The sequence below is a fragment of the Hordeum vulgare genome, chromosome 4H (genome assembly GCF_904849725.1).
Source record: "Hordeum vulgare subsp. vulgare chromosome 4H, MorexV3_pseudomolecules_assembly, whole genome shotgun sequence".
In the NCBI taxonomy this organism is placed as follows: Eukaryota; Viridiplantae; Streptophyta; class Magnoliopsida; order Poales; family Poaceae; genus Hordeum; species Hordeum vulgare.
The window spans coordinates 251,143,085-251,161,273 of record NC_058521.1 but is presented as its reverse complement, the minus strand read 5'-3'; the positions used below and the strand labels follow the sequence as shown (position 1 = coordinate 251,161,273).

Below are 18,189 nucleotides of genomic sequence, written 5' to 3'. Positions count from 1 at the left end.
AAGGTAAATGTTGAAAGCAATATTATCAATACCATAACTCCGGAAGAATACCTAAGGGATATTTATCAGCCTCTTTCAGACTCCGAAAACGAAGAGGTATGTGATTCGGTAAGAATACAGACTACAAAACTTTTCCCGTAGGCAATTTTCTCCGTTTTGGAATATTTGAAAAAATACAAAAATTGGAAGTAGTCCGGAAAGCGCGCGAGGAGGCGACAAGACTGCCAGGCTTGGGCCCACCCCCTGGCCGCGTCTGGGGGGCTTGTGGCCACCTCGTGTGCCTCCCGGACTCCGTTTTCATACGCAGTACTCCTTCTGGTTGAAAAAAAATCATTATATATTCTCCCGAAAGGTCTGACCCTTCTATCACGCAGATTTCCTCTGTTTTCGTTTCGAGCCTGTTTTCTGCCGCGGATTTAGGACAAGATGTCTTCTCAAGATTCACAGGCGGAGTGCTATGTGGCAGATTACCTTGCTGACCCCAAGGTCTTCGTGGACTTGGATCCTTATGACTGGACCACTGATGAGGAAGAAGATTATGATCCCAAGGGGAAGGAACAAACAAGTTCCGATGAAGAGGAGGCTCCTCTACCTCAACCTGGACACACGCATGTGGAGTTCAAGAAGTCGAGCCTCCCTGACTCAAGGAAGAAGCCTAAGACTTTGTTTATCCCTTCTTGTTTCTTGCAGGAGAATAAGCAGGAATTATGCGAAAGGGTGTTGAAGCTTGAAGATGAAAATGATGATTTGAGGGAGCAGGATTTTATGCTCAAGTGGAAATTAAACAAGCTCAAGACCTATGAAACAACTCCACCACCATCACCTCCAAAGGAATACAACTAAACATGGGTATAGGCAATCCCCTTGGCTTGTGCCAAGCTTGGGGGAGTTTCCCGGGTATCGTATCACCATCACATCTATTGCCTTTACCTTTGTTTTAGTTTGTACCTTTTTAGTTTTCTCTTTCTCTAGTAGAATAAAGGTCTTAGTGTTTTAGTCTTGAGTTTTACTTTGTGTCACCCCCGATGTATTCGATCTCGTGAGCCATATAATAAAGAGTGTCTTAGTTGAAGAGCTTTGCCTCTTGCCATGATCAAAAGATTGAGAAAAGAACAAAAGCATGAAAGATCATGTAATGATCTTATGGGAAGTGATGGCTTCACATATAAAAAGAATGATGATTGAAACTTGTTGAGGGTAGACAAACATAGACCAAGAAGGAGGATCGGCGCCGCCCGCTCTCGAGGACGCCGAGCATCTTGTGGTTTCTACCCTTGTAGTTTGCGGGGTTCAACCACCCGAGTCCCCCGCGGTGAGCATCCTGAGGTTTTCCTCGCCCGCGGCCTCCGGCTTCCTAGAGGAGTGCTGCTCCCTCCGCATGCGGCACCTACTAGGGTCGTGCTGCGCCTCCCTTCAGGACCCCTTTTGCTTGGTGACGTGGGACCTCAGGCGGTGCTTCCTTCCAACGAGGCGCCCGCGCGTGAGCCCCCAGCCCCCAAGCATGGACTCGGGGCAAGAGGCTCCTTGCGCACCTCTCCCGTTCATCATGTAGAAAATGAGATCTCTTGTTGGCCACTGGAGCCTATCATTGGTTCACGTGCCTCCCCGTGGGTTTTGTTCCGCACCGTGGCAAACTCCCATTAGCGCCTTGGAGCGGGGCTTGCCAGAAATGAAGTCCTCCTGGAGGATGAACGCCGGCGCCTTGCGTCAGAGTGGCGCCATCTTGAAGTCACCGTGAACATCGGCCGCCTACAGCGCGAGTGCACCCACGCGAAGGCAGAGGGGTCCTCGCCGCGGCAGAGGAGGCCCACGAGCATGCTCTTTCCGAGGCTCAGGAGGCTGATTGTCGGCACAGTGCCTCCGAGGATCTCCACAGGGAGCTTTGCACCCTTAACGCCGATCTTGAAGGGCGGGCTCGGCTAAGGGCCACCTTGGGGGGTCCTCCTGCCGAGTCCTTTCCTATTGGCGTGGGCCCTCGAGCACCCGCCGACTCATTGGCGCTTGCAGAGGTGGAGCAGAGCCTGGAGCAGGAGCGTCTGGAAATGAGGGAGCGCGAGGTGTCGCTTGTCGAGGAATCCCTTGCCTCTCGTGAGGCGGAGCTTCAGGACAGGATAGAGAATGGGGTGGTGGAGGCCGAGCGTTCCCTTCTCCTTGACTTTCGTGCAAAGCTGAGGCTCCATGAGTACCGCTTCCTCGAGCGTCGTGGCCACCTGAAAAATGAGGTCAACATCCTCCAGGAAAGGTTGGATAAGGAGGTGAAACGTCGATGGGCCGCGCTGGACGCCCAGGCTACTACCAATGGTAAACGTTACGAACAGGTGAAAGGTGTGGCTTCCCTGGTTGTCGAAGCCTGTGGAGAGGCGATCCACGCTCGCAGCCTCCAACTTGAGTGTTCCCGGATGTTCCGATCCCTCGAGCGGAGAGCCTCCCGGGCCCTGAGCAACATCTGCGGCGAGAGTGTTTTCGGCATCCTGGTCCCCGATGACGGTGGGTACCTGGGCTTCTTCCTCCGCATCGTGGAGCGTCTTGAAGTGGGTGTCGAGAAGGCCCACGCGCTTGCAGAGGAGAAGAGTCATGACATATTGGGCCAAGGAACCTCAGACGTCTTCAGGCACCTCCTTTGCCTCAACTTAGACTTTGACTTCGTCGCCGTGCTGGGTCCCGGGCAAGAGACGATCCGCACCACCCTCGCCGAATGGGTCGAGGTCCATGTGGAAGACCTGGTGACACGGCTCACTCCTGAAGGTGACAGCGCGATCTCTGGCGATGATGTGTCCTCCTAATCCGTGGCTTTGTCCTCCCGATATGCTTATGTACTAGGCTTGATAGTAACTTGGATGTAACTGGGGTACCTTTCAACACGTCCTTTGGGGACGAGGTGTGTGCGATGTTTTCCTCCCGGCCAAGGCCGCTGCCTGCCCTGCGTTGTCGTGAAGCTGATGGTCTAACCTGCGAGCATGGCTTTGTTCGTTACGCTTCCTTCCTACTTGCGGGGCTGTTTGAGGACCCTTTCGGCACTCTGTGTCTGCAGGCCCCGGTCCCGCGCATTTCCCTACCGCCGTGAGGCCCAACCCATTACCACGGTTGTTCCTCACGAGGCAAAGGCCCGATGCCCTGGGTACCAGCATGGCGGCACCTGGGTGGTCGAGTGGCCTTACGACCGGTAAGGCTCATGAGGCATGTTTCTCAGAGCCCCCCTTGACACTCAAACCGCTTTACGTCGACAGGTCCCAGTCCCGCACATTTCCCCACCGCCATGAGGTATGACCATGAAGGACACATCTAAGGGGCGGGGCCCCGCACCCCCTGATGAGTGCGGCATCAAGGAGGGCAAGTGGCCTTATGACCGGTAAGGCTCTTAAGGAGCGCCCCAGGAGCCCCCTTTGGCGCTCGAGCGATTCCTCATTCCGACCCCTTTGTGGTTGCCTCGAGAGACCCGGCGGTCTCCTGTGGTTTCCACAAAACACCTATCAAAACAAAAGGAGAAAGAGGACTCGAGAGAAACGTAGAGAAGAAATCCCCGCCCTTCTTTCCTTTTCAAAACATGAAACAAAGAGATCTTCGAGCCTTTGACAACTCAAAATACAAAAGGGGAGGCCACTAAGGGCCGAACTTGAAACGCGAGAGAAGAACAAGAAAACATCCACGTCCGGCTCCTAAGCTATTCACCGCCTCCGTCTCCCCCCAGCGCTGAGCATAGGGCTTCCACTAGGCATGGGGTGGACCCCTTCCGCGTCCTCGGGCGGGCCTGGGCGTATACAGCCTCGGCTCATTATTACGTGAGTGTCACGGTGGGGGTGTATCTGGGAGGTTGCGAGGATGCTTTTGCCTCGCAAGTGTCCCTACCCCTGAGACATTGGGTCCTGAGCTTCGGGGGTCATTGGTGGACTGCATTGATTGCCTCCATCTATACCCTACACGGAGCATAGGTATTCCACTAGGCGTGGGGTGGAACCCTTCCGCATCCTCACGGGGCCATGAAATATACAGCCTCGGCTTGTTATTATGCGAGAGAGTGACGGGATGAAGTAGGTTCCGGAAGGATTGAAGGAGAACGCAGAGGTGCTACAGGTTGATGCAGGTCCTGGGGACACTTCGGGAGCCCCATGCCTCACAGGTGTGTGCCCCGCTCGTGGTTCCTGGGCTCGCAGCGGCGTAGCGTGGCCTATCCTGAGTGAGCCCCGAGCGTGGGGGGGAGCCCCCATCGCTCGCTGTCTGGGGAGCTCTCCGAGATGGTAGGTCCTGAGTTCCGGGGGCGTTGCCCCAATGCGCATCGCTGCCCCCCCCATGTTCCTTCGTTGGTACCCTGGGCCATGCCCCCAGGCCGGGTTGGCCCACCCTGAGCGCAACGGCGGGTACCCGAACCCTGAGGGCAACGAAGCTCGCACTGGAGACATGGGCATGTGTTCCACCCCTAGTCCCCAGGTGGGCGTCGTGCGCCCGAGAGGCACGGGCGGGTATACAACCCCGACCTCCAGGTGGGGATCATCTGGCTCGGGAACATGGGCGTGTGTTCCACCCTCAGTCCCCCAGCTGGGGCCTCTCGGCCTAGATACAAGGGTGCTTCCACCCAGCCCGAGGCGAGAGGAGCCCGGTCCCCAGACATAGACGTTTGCCCGAAGCAGCTCCCGGCTAGCAGGTGTGCCCCGCGAGGATACCCGTGCTGGATGTCCTGGCGAAGCCACTCCCACATGCCTCCCCCACGGTGCCGATCATATCTGTATGCGCGGGGGCTGCCCGCGGGGTCGCGTGCGCTTCCCTTGTCGCGGTGATGGCCTGCGTTGCCTCCTTCATAGCCGAGACGTGTGCTCGCGTGGTCATCGTTGAACCGAGAACGCCTCCAAGGGTTGATGTCGTCGGGCCTCCGGTACTCCCTCTCCACTCTATGAAGCGCGCTGGTGTGTGCTGGGTGACGCCTCCCCAGCGTGACCGGATCTCGTGCCTCCAGTAGCTCCCGTCGAATCCCCAGTAAGGGTGGGCCTGAGTGGTAGTTTGGGATGCACCCGCGTGGTTCTCCGGTTGTAGCCCCTAGCGATGCGGGCTGACGAGCGCGGCTCCTACGGGGGCGTGTTTGTGTCTCGTTGGTGGAGTTGCGCCCAAGAGGGCGCCTGCGTCTGCTGGTGCGGCGGCGGAGGGTGGCTTGCTAGCGCCTGAGCTCATGCGCCACCAGGAGCGCGACATGTCTGTGCCTTAGGTGCTGGCAGGTTCGGAGGGGGAGGAACAGTTTGGACGCATGGAAGGCTCGGAGCAACGGGGCATGCCCGGCGGTTGGTGAAGGCGGCAGCCCTCGGTGCTCGTCGGAAGCTCGTCCAGTGCGAATGCCGGTCGGCGGTGTAGCAGAGCGTTGTGGGGCGCGTCGGCCCGTTTGTGCCGTCCGCTCCAGGCGAGAGGCTCGCCTCTCCGCATGGATTCGACATCTCCCTAGCATGAGTTTGATCAGCTTCAGCTGGCCAGGCCCAGGGAGAGACCTTGACACGCCCCCTACCTGGTGCGCCAAATGTCGAATTTCGGGCTTCGCAAAACCCTAAAGATTCAAACTCACTGGCATGTACGAAGATCTCTCACTGGCTCGCCTCACCTAGCTCGCTACTCGCTGAGAATGGAAAGGGACTCACTCGATGGTGAGGAAGGCACAGAACACAGTAGTTTACCCAGGTTCATGCCGCTATGAAGCGTAATACCCTACTCCTGCTTTGGTGGATTGCCTCTCTTGGAAGAGGGTGGAAGAACTAGTAAAGTGTTTTGGAGCCTCCGGATGCTGGGTGACTTTGCGTGGTGCTCGTGGGTGAATGAATTTGTCCCCCTCTATGAAATATCCTATCCTCTATATATAGCGGCGGTCCGGGTCCTCTTCCCGTATCGTTTTCGCGGGAAGGGATCCCACAATGGCCAATTTTGAAGGGGGACAAGGGAACATGCTCCCCTGCCAAAAGGTGGTATTCGCCTAGAAAGTAGCTACCGACGCCGCAGGGACGGGCCCAGGGGTGACGTCTGCCCTAATGACGGGCGGCGACGGCCTTGTTGCACCAGAATGGAAACCTTTGGGAGATGGCATCGGACCCCAGGTACGTCCATCACTACTGGAATTCAGTTATTTGCCGTCTGCCACATCTTTATCGCCTGCTGGCTGATGGCAAAGAGTGTCTTTGCCATTAGCTTCCACAAAGTGGACGGCAAAGCACTGGCGGATGGCATAGAACTTCTTTGCCATGAATCACTTCTTTGTCGTCAGCCGCAGACGGCGAAGAGTCGCACAACAGACGGCAAAGCTATAGGTGGGGTCCACCTAACTACGGGGACGGCAAGTCAAACAGGAATCACTTCTTTGCCGTTAGCCGCAGACGACAACGAGCCGCACAACACACGGCAAAGCTACAGGTGGGGCCCACCTGACTTCGGGGACGTTAGGTCGGACTGGGATCTCTTCTTTGCCGTCATCCGCGGACGGCAAAGAGCCGCCAGCAGACGGCAAAGAGCTAATGTCTGTAACGGCTCTTTGCCCCCACCCCGGCCCGTCTCTCTCACTCACTCACACACGCTCCATCGGCCCCTCTCTTCCACTCCTCTCCCCGAGGCCCACCGTCGCCGCCACCGTTGCCGCCTCACCGGCCCTGTCGTGCCGCCGCCCCACCGCCCCCGACGCCGCTTCGGTGCCCCACAGCCCCGGCGCCGCCGCCCTACCGCCTCCGGCGTCGCCGCCCTGGCGCCCGACAGCCCCCAACGCCCCGGCGCCCCGACGCGCCCACGACGCCCCCGCCGCCCCCCGCCGGGGAGCCCCCCCCCACGCAATTTGTATGGTTAGGTTAGTTTTTCCTTATTTTTATTTATGTTAAATTAGTTAGGTTAGATTTTTAGTTTAGTAGGTTTAGGTTAGTTAGTTAGCTTGTTAAATTAGTTAGGTTAGTTAGTTAGTTAGCTCAACAGAAAGAAGAGGAGGAAGAAGAAGAAGAAGAAGAGGAGGAGGAGGAGAAGAGGAGAAGTGGACGAGGAGGAAGAGGAGGAGAAGAAGAAGAAGAAGAAGAGAAGAAAAAAATAAGGAGAAGTGTAAGTTCATCTAGTGCCCCTTAGTGATTTTGTTGGTTTGAAGACTTATAGGGTAAGTATCTAATGTGTTCATGAGTGTACACAGGATCTATAAGTCGCTAAGGATTTTGAAATATTCGATGAATATCGACCCCTAAAAATGTATATCTTCGGCTGAAGAAATTGGTCTGAAGCTGAAGAATTGAATCGCGAAGAAATTGCAATGAAATTGATATTCCTCATGAATATATTGGAAATGAGGAGTCCGTGCGTCCCGAAGAAAATCAATCTGAAGACTTTGAAGCATGAAGATTTATTCTTTCTGTTTTATTTTCTTCACAGTTGAGTAATAGGAACACCGTACTGTTAAACGGGGTCAAAGTAACACATTGGAATGAATTTCCTCGTGATGCTCAACCCAAGCCTAATCTATACCTAATAATAAAGCGGCTATTGCTTCCGTCGGAAAACCGATCGCGGCATTTTTATAAAAAAGCCCCTGTAATTTTTGTTATTCAACCCGCGCTCCATCATTTATCTGCAACGCAAAAGGAAAAATCGATTCGCTGCAAAAATTATACCCGTACGCATCATCGACGCGTCGACCCTGGTCCACCCAGGACGCTGCCACACCACTCGCCGCTGCGGCTGACCTCAACCACCACTGTTGTCGATCTCAACCCACCCGCCTCCGCGGCCGTACCTCTGCCTGCTTGTTGTCCCCGTTTTGGTGCTCGAGCACAGCTTCTGGATCAAATCAACATGACAGCTACAGTGACTAGGGATGATGCATCTGCTCAATGCAGAACGGCGGCGGCGCGCGGATAAGGCGCGGCGGAGCGAAGTACTTGCAGGTGGAGGCGGGCCTCCATGGCTCACACGGGGAACTCCGAGGTTATGGCGCGGCAACGACGACTCCTTATGGCCAGATAGAGGCGCCTAACCCTTGATCCCCTCATCGTATCCCCTCCTCCGGCAGGAACTCATCATCTGGTGAGATCCCCTCCCTATGCCTCCAACCGTGTGCCAAGCACCGGCAAGAAATTTTGTTTTGTGGGGATTTGTTTACTGATGAATGAATGTATTGAATGTAAGATTGTATTGTTGTAGAGACAGAGAATGGAACACCACCTTCAGTTTGTCATCTGATCCCACATTCTCTACCCCATGAGTGAAATAAGATAAAAGTCCATTGATCAATTCACGTAGCCTCTTTGTTTTGCTTTGCTTGTCCCGCTCAATTTCTCATCATGGTGAAATTAACAATGGACGGGTTTATTTCTCAACAAAATAGGATAGGACTGACTACATTAGTTAGTTAGCTTATTATTTTAATAAATCAAAATGAATATAAAAAGATTAAAAGTGTGAGGTATTTTTTTCTCCCGTTGCAACGCACGGGCCCTTTTGCTAGTCCTACCAAAAGCCTCAAATTAGAAATATGAGAGACATGAGGACTCTCACAGTTGAGGGTCCCGACCGTTACCGCATGTCGTGCCACATCATTGATCTTATCCACACCAACGGTCATATTAGTTAAGGGCATTAATGTCAAATCATGTCGGGATACTCCCAGGCTATAAATAGCCGCCCCCACAACCATTATCTGGTTGGTTGCTCCGTTAGAAACTGACACTTGTCATAAGAGCAACCCAAATTCCTCAGAGTCTTCGTGAGTAATTCATCAGTGAGGAAATACCCCAAACACCAAACCACAAACGACAACCAAGTGATTGAGCATCACTGAAGAAGTTGTTCATGTGTGAGACTGAAGCCTTTTACCTTTGAGGACTGTGCATCCTCCAGACGGTTAGGCGTCATGGTCTAGAGAAATCCAGCAGTCAATTGTGGATCGCCAGGTGATCAAGTTTGTGAGGGTTTGGACGTCTGCCCTGAAGACTTACCACGAGTGTTGGGCGAGGACTGTGTGTTCTTAGCCCAAGGAGAATACGGTAGGGACTGTGTGTCCCGGGACTGTGTGTCCCGGGACTGTGTGTCCTTTGGTTTCAATACCAAGCCGCTCCAAACCAGATGTATAACTGTCACATCAGTTGGAACTGGGTCATCAACCACTCTCTTCACTGTGAAACGTTTTCTATTTCTTCAACTCTTTATATTCCTCAGATGGTTTGTTAATGATTTTCACTGTCACTGATTGAATAATTTGCTGAATACTTTCTCTGAAATTCCTCAACCCCAAATTCTTCACGCGAGTTAATACTCATCTGTTTTCTCCATGCCAGCATACTGTGCAAACTGTTTTTCATATTCCTCATCCTGAAAAACTGTTGTAGTGATACTTTGCACTCCTGATCCTTTGTTGTTTCCGCTGCAAGTTAGTCATCAGTGAGGAATTTCCTCAAAAGGAATTTCCTCAGTGATGAAATTCTAAAAATCTCCTATTCACCCCCCTCTAGTCGATATAACGCACTTTCAGTTGGTATCAGAGCGAGGTACTCCCTTGTTCTATGTGATTTTCGTTTAACCACCTGGAGTTTTAGTTATGTCGACTGCACGCATGATCAAGGTTACTGCAGCATGTCCTACTTTCGAAGGAAAGGACTTTCCCTTGTGGAAGACCAAGATGCAGATGCATCTACAAGCTATTGACAACGATCTTTGGTATATTGTGGAACATGGCGTCCCTATCATCACTCCTACTGTCTCTGCTGCTGATGTGAAGATATTCAAGCAACTTGACTCTCAAGCGAAGAATATCATCTGTGGCCATCTGAGCAAAGGTCAGTATGGCAGAGTGACTGCCTTGGGCTCAGCAAAACTTACCTGGGAAAGGTTGTCCAAAGTTAATGAACGAGTATCAACCCAACGTGATTCTCGTGTTGATGTTCTTCGCAATCTCTTCAATCGCCTCAAGAGGGTTGATAATGAAAACTGCCAAGATACCTTTGATCGCCTCATTGACATATCAAATGAACTGCAAGCACTGGGAGGTCGAGACATTACTAATCACGAAGTTGTGAAGAAACTGCTAAGATCTTTGGATTCTTCATTTGATACTTTAGTTCTGATGATTCAAGAAAGACCAGACTACGAGATGCTTGATACAGCTGATATACTCGAAAGACTCAATACTCATGAATTCCAACAAGAAGAAAAGAGAGATCTATATGGACCAAGCTATTCTAGACCACGTGCCCTGAAGGCCAAAGCAATTTCCTCATCTGAAGAAGAAGACTCGGATGGTAGCATTGGTGATCCTGAAGATTTTGGACAGGAGCTTGCAATGCTCGTGAGGAAATTCCAGAGGGTTACACGACGTGGCCAGTTTGGTAAATCTTCAAGAAGAGATACGAGGAAATTAGAATCTTCATGTGAGGACTACAAGAAAAGAATCTGCCGCAAATGCAAGAAATCAGGTCACTACATTGCTGTCGTTGGGGAAAGGAATCAAAGAAGACGAAATACAAGGATGAAAGTTCTGATGACTCGAAGAAAAAGAAGAAGTCTTCAAAATCATCATCATCAAAGTCCTCATCGCATAAGAAGACTAGTTTCAGAAAGGCTCGGGCACTTATTGGCAAGGAAATGGATTCTGAGGCAGAATCCAAGGAATGTGATGAAGAGGAGGGTTCTGATGAAGACTCAGAATCTGGACAGGCTAGCCTTGCACTTGCAACCACATTCGTCGGCAAGTCAACCTTCAACCTTGAATATAATGATAACACCATCCACACTGATGACTATGCTCATGACTTCGCTCCAACCTATTGCTTCATGGCAAACGGTTCAAAGGTACCGAATGATGCTTCCTCCTCTGATTCAAGTGACTGTAAACCTGATGATTATAAAGAACCCATTACAGTAAACTTGCTATCCTTGCCACTAAACAACAAACTGCCCTGGAAAAGCTTCAGAAACTGCTAGATAGAGGTGATGATCTGTTGAATGATGAAATTAATCTTACTCAAATCCTCACTTAAGATATGAAAAGTCTTCAGTCCAGAGTTGATAATCTTCAAGATCGTCATGTTACACTCCTCACTGATCATGAGAAACTCTCTTATGAATTTCTTCAAAGGAAGCTTGATCTTGAGAAGCTGAGGATTTCTCATGATGATCTTCGTATGGAAAATGATTCATTACTAGCTCAATAGATCAGTGCTGTTCAAGATGAATTCATTCCTCCATGTCTTAAATGCATCGAACGTGAAACTGCTAAGTCTTCACCAGAATCATCAAATACTTCCATTGCTACAAATTCTTCAACTGCTCCTGTAGTGTCAAATTCCTCACTTGAGGAAAACACAAATGTCACTGATGAAAATGCAGGGTTTAAGGAATTGTATGTGACAGGCATATACAAAAGTATCAAAGGACACCAAACCCTTTGTGATGTGCTCAAAAAGCAGATCTTGAATAGGAACCCGAGGAAAGAAGGAATTGCCTTTGAGAGGAAATTGAATGCTGATGGATCTTATTGGTAACCTAAGCAGTATCCCAAAACCTCATGGGTTGCTGCTACTGGGCCTCCTTTTGATCCATCCAATCTAACAGGCTTTTCATGTGAATCATCCTACTCCTCAGATGAGTCATTTGACTCCAACTATAAACTGTTCAAAAATCAATCTGGTGAAGTATTTGCTCGATATGTTGGAACTAACTGCAGGAACGGGCCTCCCCTGAGGAAAATCTGGGTTCCCAAAAGTTGCCTTGAAAATCTTCAGGTGAATGTCCTCATGACACCACCTATGAAGAATTTGAACCCCAGATCAAATTCCTGAGGAGGACCAAAGTCTTCAAGAGGATCAAAATCCTCAACTAGTCAAAACTATGCTCGTACCCGTGCTAATGCTTCAAACATGCACGGAAATTACAAGGAATATGAATATGAGCGCTATTCTTCAAATCATTATGTTCATAAACCCTCAAATAAATTGTCTGCATATTCATTTGAGTACTCTAACCCCCCTACTGTTAAAAGAAGTGCATTAGCTTCAATGCCCCCTTTCTCATATGGTGCTCGCAGGATGATGAATGCTTTACCACCCCTTCAGATGTGGGTGGAGAAGAAATTGAACTAATCACTTCTGCAGGTCAGGTCTCCAGATGAAAATCATCATGTGAAGAATTTGCTGGAGACCTAAGGAAAACGCTTGATAGGACGCAAGCTAATATTGATGAAATAGAAATATTTCACACGCCCTTATAATTTTGTTTATGATGAAATTCCTATCTGATGAAACTGATATCATATTCTTCAAAGCTGAAGCATATGAGATGGTAAGATGTACTAATTCATCTGCAGGATGACAAACCCAAGAGAACTGAGTGGGTTCTTGATAGTGGCTGCACACATCACATGACTGGTGACAAAAGCTTGCTGATGAATATGCCACTAACTCCATCACCCGTGAAGCAAATCACATATGCTGACAAAGGTAAAAGCAAGGTATCAGGACTTGGCAAAGTTGATATTTCCAAGGATAGGCACATGGACAAAGTGATGCTTGTTGAATCCCTTGGATTTAACCTCATGTCAGTCTCAATGCTTTGTGATCATGATATGATTGTTATCTTTGGAAGATATAGATGTCTTGTCATCATGGAATCTGACAGATCCAAAGTCTTCGAAGGTGTTAGAAGAGGGGATTTGTACATTGTTGATTTCTCTACAGGTCCTCAACCAGCTACTTGCTTACTAGCAAAAACCTCAGAAGGGTGGCCGTCGCATCGAAGACTCGGTCATGCAGGCATGAGGAATTTGCACACTCTCGCGAAGAAAAAACATGTCATCGGGATCGAATCAGTCAAATTCCTGAAGGACCACCTCTCCGGTGCTTGTGAATCTGGGAAAATGACCAGATCCAAGCACCCCTCGAAGAATATCATGACCACTACTCGTCCATTTGAATTGCTTCACATGGATCTATTTGGACCTACTCATTATGCCACACTAACAAATGCAACATCTTTATATGGCTTTGTCATAGTTGATGATTATTCTAGATACACATGGGTGCATATCATTTTATATAAAACTGAAGTGCAGGAAGTCTTCAAACGATTTTCCTCAAGGGCCTCGATGAACTTCGGTGTCAAGATCAATCACATCAGGAGTGATAATGGAACAGAGTTCAAAAACATGAGGGTTTTATGCTCAGTTATGGAAAGGACGCGCACACCTACAGAGTCTTCAACAAATATTACAACAAGGTTGTTGAGACTGTAGATGTGCGGTTCGATGAAACTAATGGCTCGCAAATAGAGCAATTGCCTCCTGATCCAGATAAGATGTCTCCTGAGGAAGCAATAAAGCTCACTCGCTCAAAAGCTTCACACTTAGTTAACTTTTGTGGGCATTTCTCCTTTGTGTCTATCACAGAACCTTCAAAAGTTGTTGAGGCTTTCATGGAACCGGAGTGGATCCAAGCCATGCAAGACGAACTTCTTCAATTCAAGTTGAATGACGTATGGGAGCTTATCAAACGACCATATCTTCACAAGCACAATATCATCGGAACCAAGTGGATTTTCCGAAACAAGCAAGATGAGGATGGTCAAGTGGTGAGGAATAAGGCACGACTTGTAGCCCAAGGCTACACACAGGTTGAAGGAATAGATTTCGATGAAACTTTTGCACCTCTTGCTAGACTTGAAGCTATTCAAATAGTACTTTCTTATGCTAATCATCGTAACATCATCTTATATCAAATGGATGTGAAAAGTGCATTCCTTAATGGTAAGCTTGAGGAAGAAGTATATGTTTCTCAGCCCCCAGGTTTTGAGGATCCAAAGAACCCAGACGAAGTCTTCAGACTCAAAAAGGCGCTCTATGGTCTCAAGCAAGCCCCATGGGCATGGTATGATACATTGAAAGAATTCCTCATGAAGAAAGGCTTCAAACCTGGTTCACTCGATCCAACTCTTTTCACTAAATCCTATGATAATGAACTATTTGTGTGCTACATATATGTCGATGATATCATATTTAGTTGTACTGACAAATGTTACAATGATGAATTCGCTTATATGGTGAGTGAAGAATATCAGATGTCTATGATGGGGGAGCTGAAATTCTTCTTAGGTCTTCAAATTCGTCAACAAAACAATGGAATCTTCATATCACAGGAGAAATACCTCAAGGATGTTCTAAGGAAATTCGACATGCATGAATGCAAAGGTGCCAAGACTCCAATGCCTACCAACGGCCATCTCTGCAGTGACGAAAATGGTAAAGAATTCGATCAGCAGGTATATCGCTCCATGATTGGCTCTTTACTGTATTTATGTGCATCTAGGCCAGATATAATGCTTAGTGTTTGCATGTGTGCACGTTTTCAAGCAAGACGAAAGGAATCACACCATAAGGGTGTGAAGCATATTCTTCGGTACTTAGCTCACACACCAACACTAGGATTATGGTACCCCAAAGGCTCAAATCTTCATCTTGTGGGATATTCTGATTCTGACTATGCTGGTGACCGTGTGGATCGCAGGTCAACCTCTGGCACATGTCATTTCCTCGGGAGATCACTAGTCTGCTGGTCCTCAAAGAAGCAGAACTGTGTTTCACTATCCACTGTCGAAGCTGAGTACATTGTTGCTGGTTCATGCTGTCCTCAATTGCTATGGATGAAGCAAACCCTCAAGGACTACGACATCAACATGAAGAATGTGCCTCTCTACTGCGACAATGAGAGTGCAATCAAGATTGCATACAACCCAGTACAGCACTCGAAGACCAAGCACATCCAGATTCGTCATCATTTTCTTCGGGACCATGTCCTCAAGGTTAATATCCTCATCGACCATGTGAAGACTGACGATCAACTGGCAGATATCTTCACTAAGCCCTTGGATGAAAAAAGGTTTTGCAAGTTGACGTGTGAGCTAAATATCTTAGAATCTTCAAATGTTTTGTGAAAACATGCACACATCTTAACACTTATGCAAAATTGATGACTTAGATCTGCAATACACGATGAATCGATTTTCTTCAACCAATGAAGAATATCACTCTTAGTGTGAGGAAATCAACGAAGAAATTGATTCTCCGGGCCCTACGACAATTGTACACGGCGTCTGAAATCAACATTCTTATATAGTGGGTCACGCCACCACCCAACTTGAAATTCCTCAAGTTCAATTTCTTCAAAGCTGAATTTCTTCAAAAGTTGATTTTCTTCAAAATAGTTGTTCCTCAAACTTGTTTTTCTTCAAGACTAAAATTCATCATCATGACGCTTTGTCACAAAATCCTCAAGTTATTCAAACTCTTAAAAAACACTTGATGATTTTCTTTTACCTAGATAGACTCTGATTTCAAAGTCCTCAACAGCATTCACTTATAGCTATTTCTTCAATTTGATATTTCATCTAAGTGAATGTGATCGGACCCTAATTTCCCTCTATGCTACTCTCACCCAGTCTATTCAATTCTTCATATGCGTTCTACTTGAAACTTTGTTCAAAATCCTCACTGCGTCCTTGTCAGCTGATGATTTTGTAACAAAATCCTCAGATCTTCAAAAATAAATTTTTTGTTGTTACACAGTAACTGAACCCCACTTTCCCCGTTCGGATAACCACGAACTCCACGATCTCCACCGCTTCGGTCGTGGGCTACACGTGTCTTGCGGAGACGTAGAGACAGGCGCTATTTGGTCCGATACTTTCACGCCAACAGTCACCACCTGGCTATAAATATGTCACCATCTCCCTTCCGTAAAATCTTCTTCGTCCCATCGCCCTCCTGCTACAGCAAAGGTCAAAAGCCCTAGCACCACCGCTAGAAGTCTCGACACCAGCGAGGAAAAGCTTGACTGCCTCGAGCTCTCCATCGCCGAAACCACGCCGGAACCAGACCATCTTCGTCCGCCGCCGCCATAGCTGTCCTCTGTTGCCGATTTAGGGCGCAGTGGACTCGCACCGAAGAGCATCTACTGGTACTTCCTTCTCTGTCCTTCGTGCGCGCTATCTAGGGTAAATAAAAACCCTATTTTTAGAGCTCTTTTGATCTACTATTTTACCTGAGAGATGTGAAATCTGTTTTTCCTCAAGTATCCATGAGTTTCTTTTCCTCAAACACTGCTTATTCCTCAACTATTGATGAACTTCACTAAGCATCTAAAATTTTCACGAGATTCCTCAGTCGTGCAAATTTTCGAATTTGTACAACTCTAGAACCCAAGAACAGTGTGCTTAGACGAATTCCTCATCCACTGGTCAAATTCTTCAACCTTTAATTTTTTTTATTTCATCAAATCTGAGAACGCATATGACCTCTCCAAATTCCTCGCAACTATACTTTGTTCACAGGTACAAACATGTCAGCTGATGAATCTCTAGGTTCTCATCAACTTAACTCATTTGCAGCGTTCTTGAAGAAAATCTGCAAGTTTCATCAGAGTCCTCAAGAGTTCAATTTCCTCAGCAAAAGCCTCAGCTGAAGAAAATGGAAGATGAAAGGAAGCAAAAGTGTGGCAAGAAGCTCGAGCAGAACACTGCCATAGATATCCGTGAGGATATATACTTGGAATACTACACTCCTGATGAGCAAGAGACTATGCCCAAGAGGAAGCTAAGGCTTCAAAAGATAGAACGCCGATGGGCTAAGGAGTGGAAAGAATACAGATTCGTCACTCCCAACTATGCGAAGAAATTCGCTCTGAAGCCTCCTGGCAAAGGGCCTCCTCTTGAGGATTATCAGGATGCACACCCCTCAAGCCTCAAGACAATTGATGACAATCCTGAAGAAAAGTCAAAACATTTGTCAAAGCTTCAGAAACAAGCAGAAGCCGTCGTGAGGAAATTCAATGAAGAATCTGCTGCTACTGCAACTGCCGCCACCTCCTCTAAAGCTGAAACTTCTAGTACGGCCATTCCTCAAATGAAGTCTGTGCCACCAAAACCAAAAGCTTCAAAGCCTCAAGAGAAAATGCCTCAGAAAGCTGCACCAGCATCCGCACCAAAACCCTCAGCACCACCAAAGGCTTCAAAGCCTTAACAGAAGCAGAATGTGAAGCAACTACCAACTGCTTCCAGCTCCTCTGTTCCGTCTGCAACAAGCTCCAAAACAAAGTCTTCACCGACTCCCCTGAAGACTAAGGTGACTGATGGGAGAGGAACCAGACCAAGCCCTAGCAAAATCATCAAAGTCCCTTCTGCATTAGAAGGTAGTGATGAATATGATGATGAGACTCTGCAAGCCATCATTAGAAACAAGCAGGAGAGGGTAGCACAAGCTTCAGGCAGCTACATTCCTTTGTCCATGGACCCAAAAGTCCTACTGGATTACATCAACATCTGGTACGAGGACCCCAACACTCCAATGGATGATTTGAAGCTTCCCCCAGGCATCAGCCACATGGTGGCCACATTCATCAATGATGCCAAGTGGAAAGAGCAGCAAGCCAAACAAGCTAAGGTTGCCAAGCTCAAAAAGGAGAAATTTCTCACACAGAATCTCCTCAACCTGACGCCTGATGCACTTGTGTCCACACAGGCTGAATTGAAGACTTTCACTGACAAGTACACTAAGCTCTCTGATCGTCAAAGTCCCAAAACAATTTCATCAAATTTGCCACAGACGTAGTTGATGATTACAACAAGAAGGTTGTCCCTCCAACAACAACACCTCAGCCTCTGATTGAGGAACCAGCTGATGAAACTGCTCATGCTGGGGAAATCCCTCAAGAAAGCCCTGCTGACGAACCGGCTATTGAGGAAATTATCAAGGAAAATCCAGTTGATGACTCTGCTACAGCTGGTGAAACTGCTCCAGCTGCTTCTAAGCCAGTTGATGACTCTGAACCAGCTGATGAAACTGCGTCAGCTGAGCAAACGCCTTCACCAAAAACTTCAAAGGTGAAGAAAATGACTTCGTCTGCATTAGACGTGAAGAAGACCAGAGCTGCTGAAAAGGAAGCCAAGAAGAGAAAAGCTTCCTCTGCAGAAGAATCAACAGAGCCCAAGCGCCTCAAATCTCTTGATGAAAATGCACCTCTGGATCCTATGCCTCTCAACGTTGCTCCATCGTATGAGATGACTCCCTTCGAAAGCGAAGACAAGGAGCACTTGGTTGATGAGGAAATGAAGAATGCTGAGTCTGAGGAACACACTGATGAGGAAATTCGAATTGATGATAGTCCTCCGACCTTCATTCCTCCTGAACAAACTGCTCAAGAATCAGCTGCACCAGCTGAT

General features: G+C 48.3%; 1 pseudogene; it reads right to left on the bottom strand.

The window, feature by feature from the left end:
- Positions 1–4,414: 4,414 nt before the first annotated feature.
- On the bottom strand, positions 4,415–5,417 carry LOC123450429 (annotated as a pseudogene).
- Positions 5,418–18,189: the final 12,772 nt, after the last annotated feature.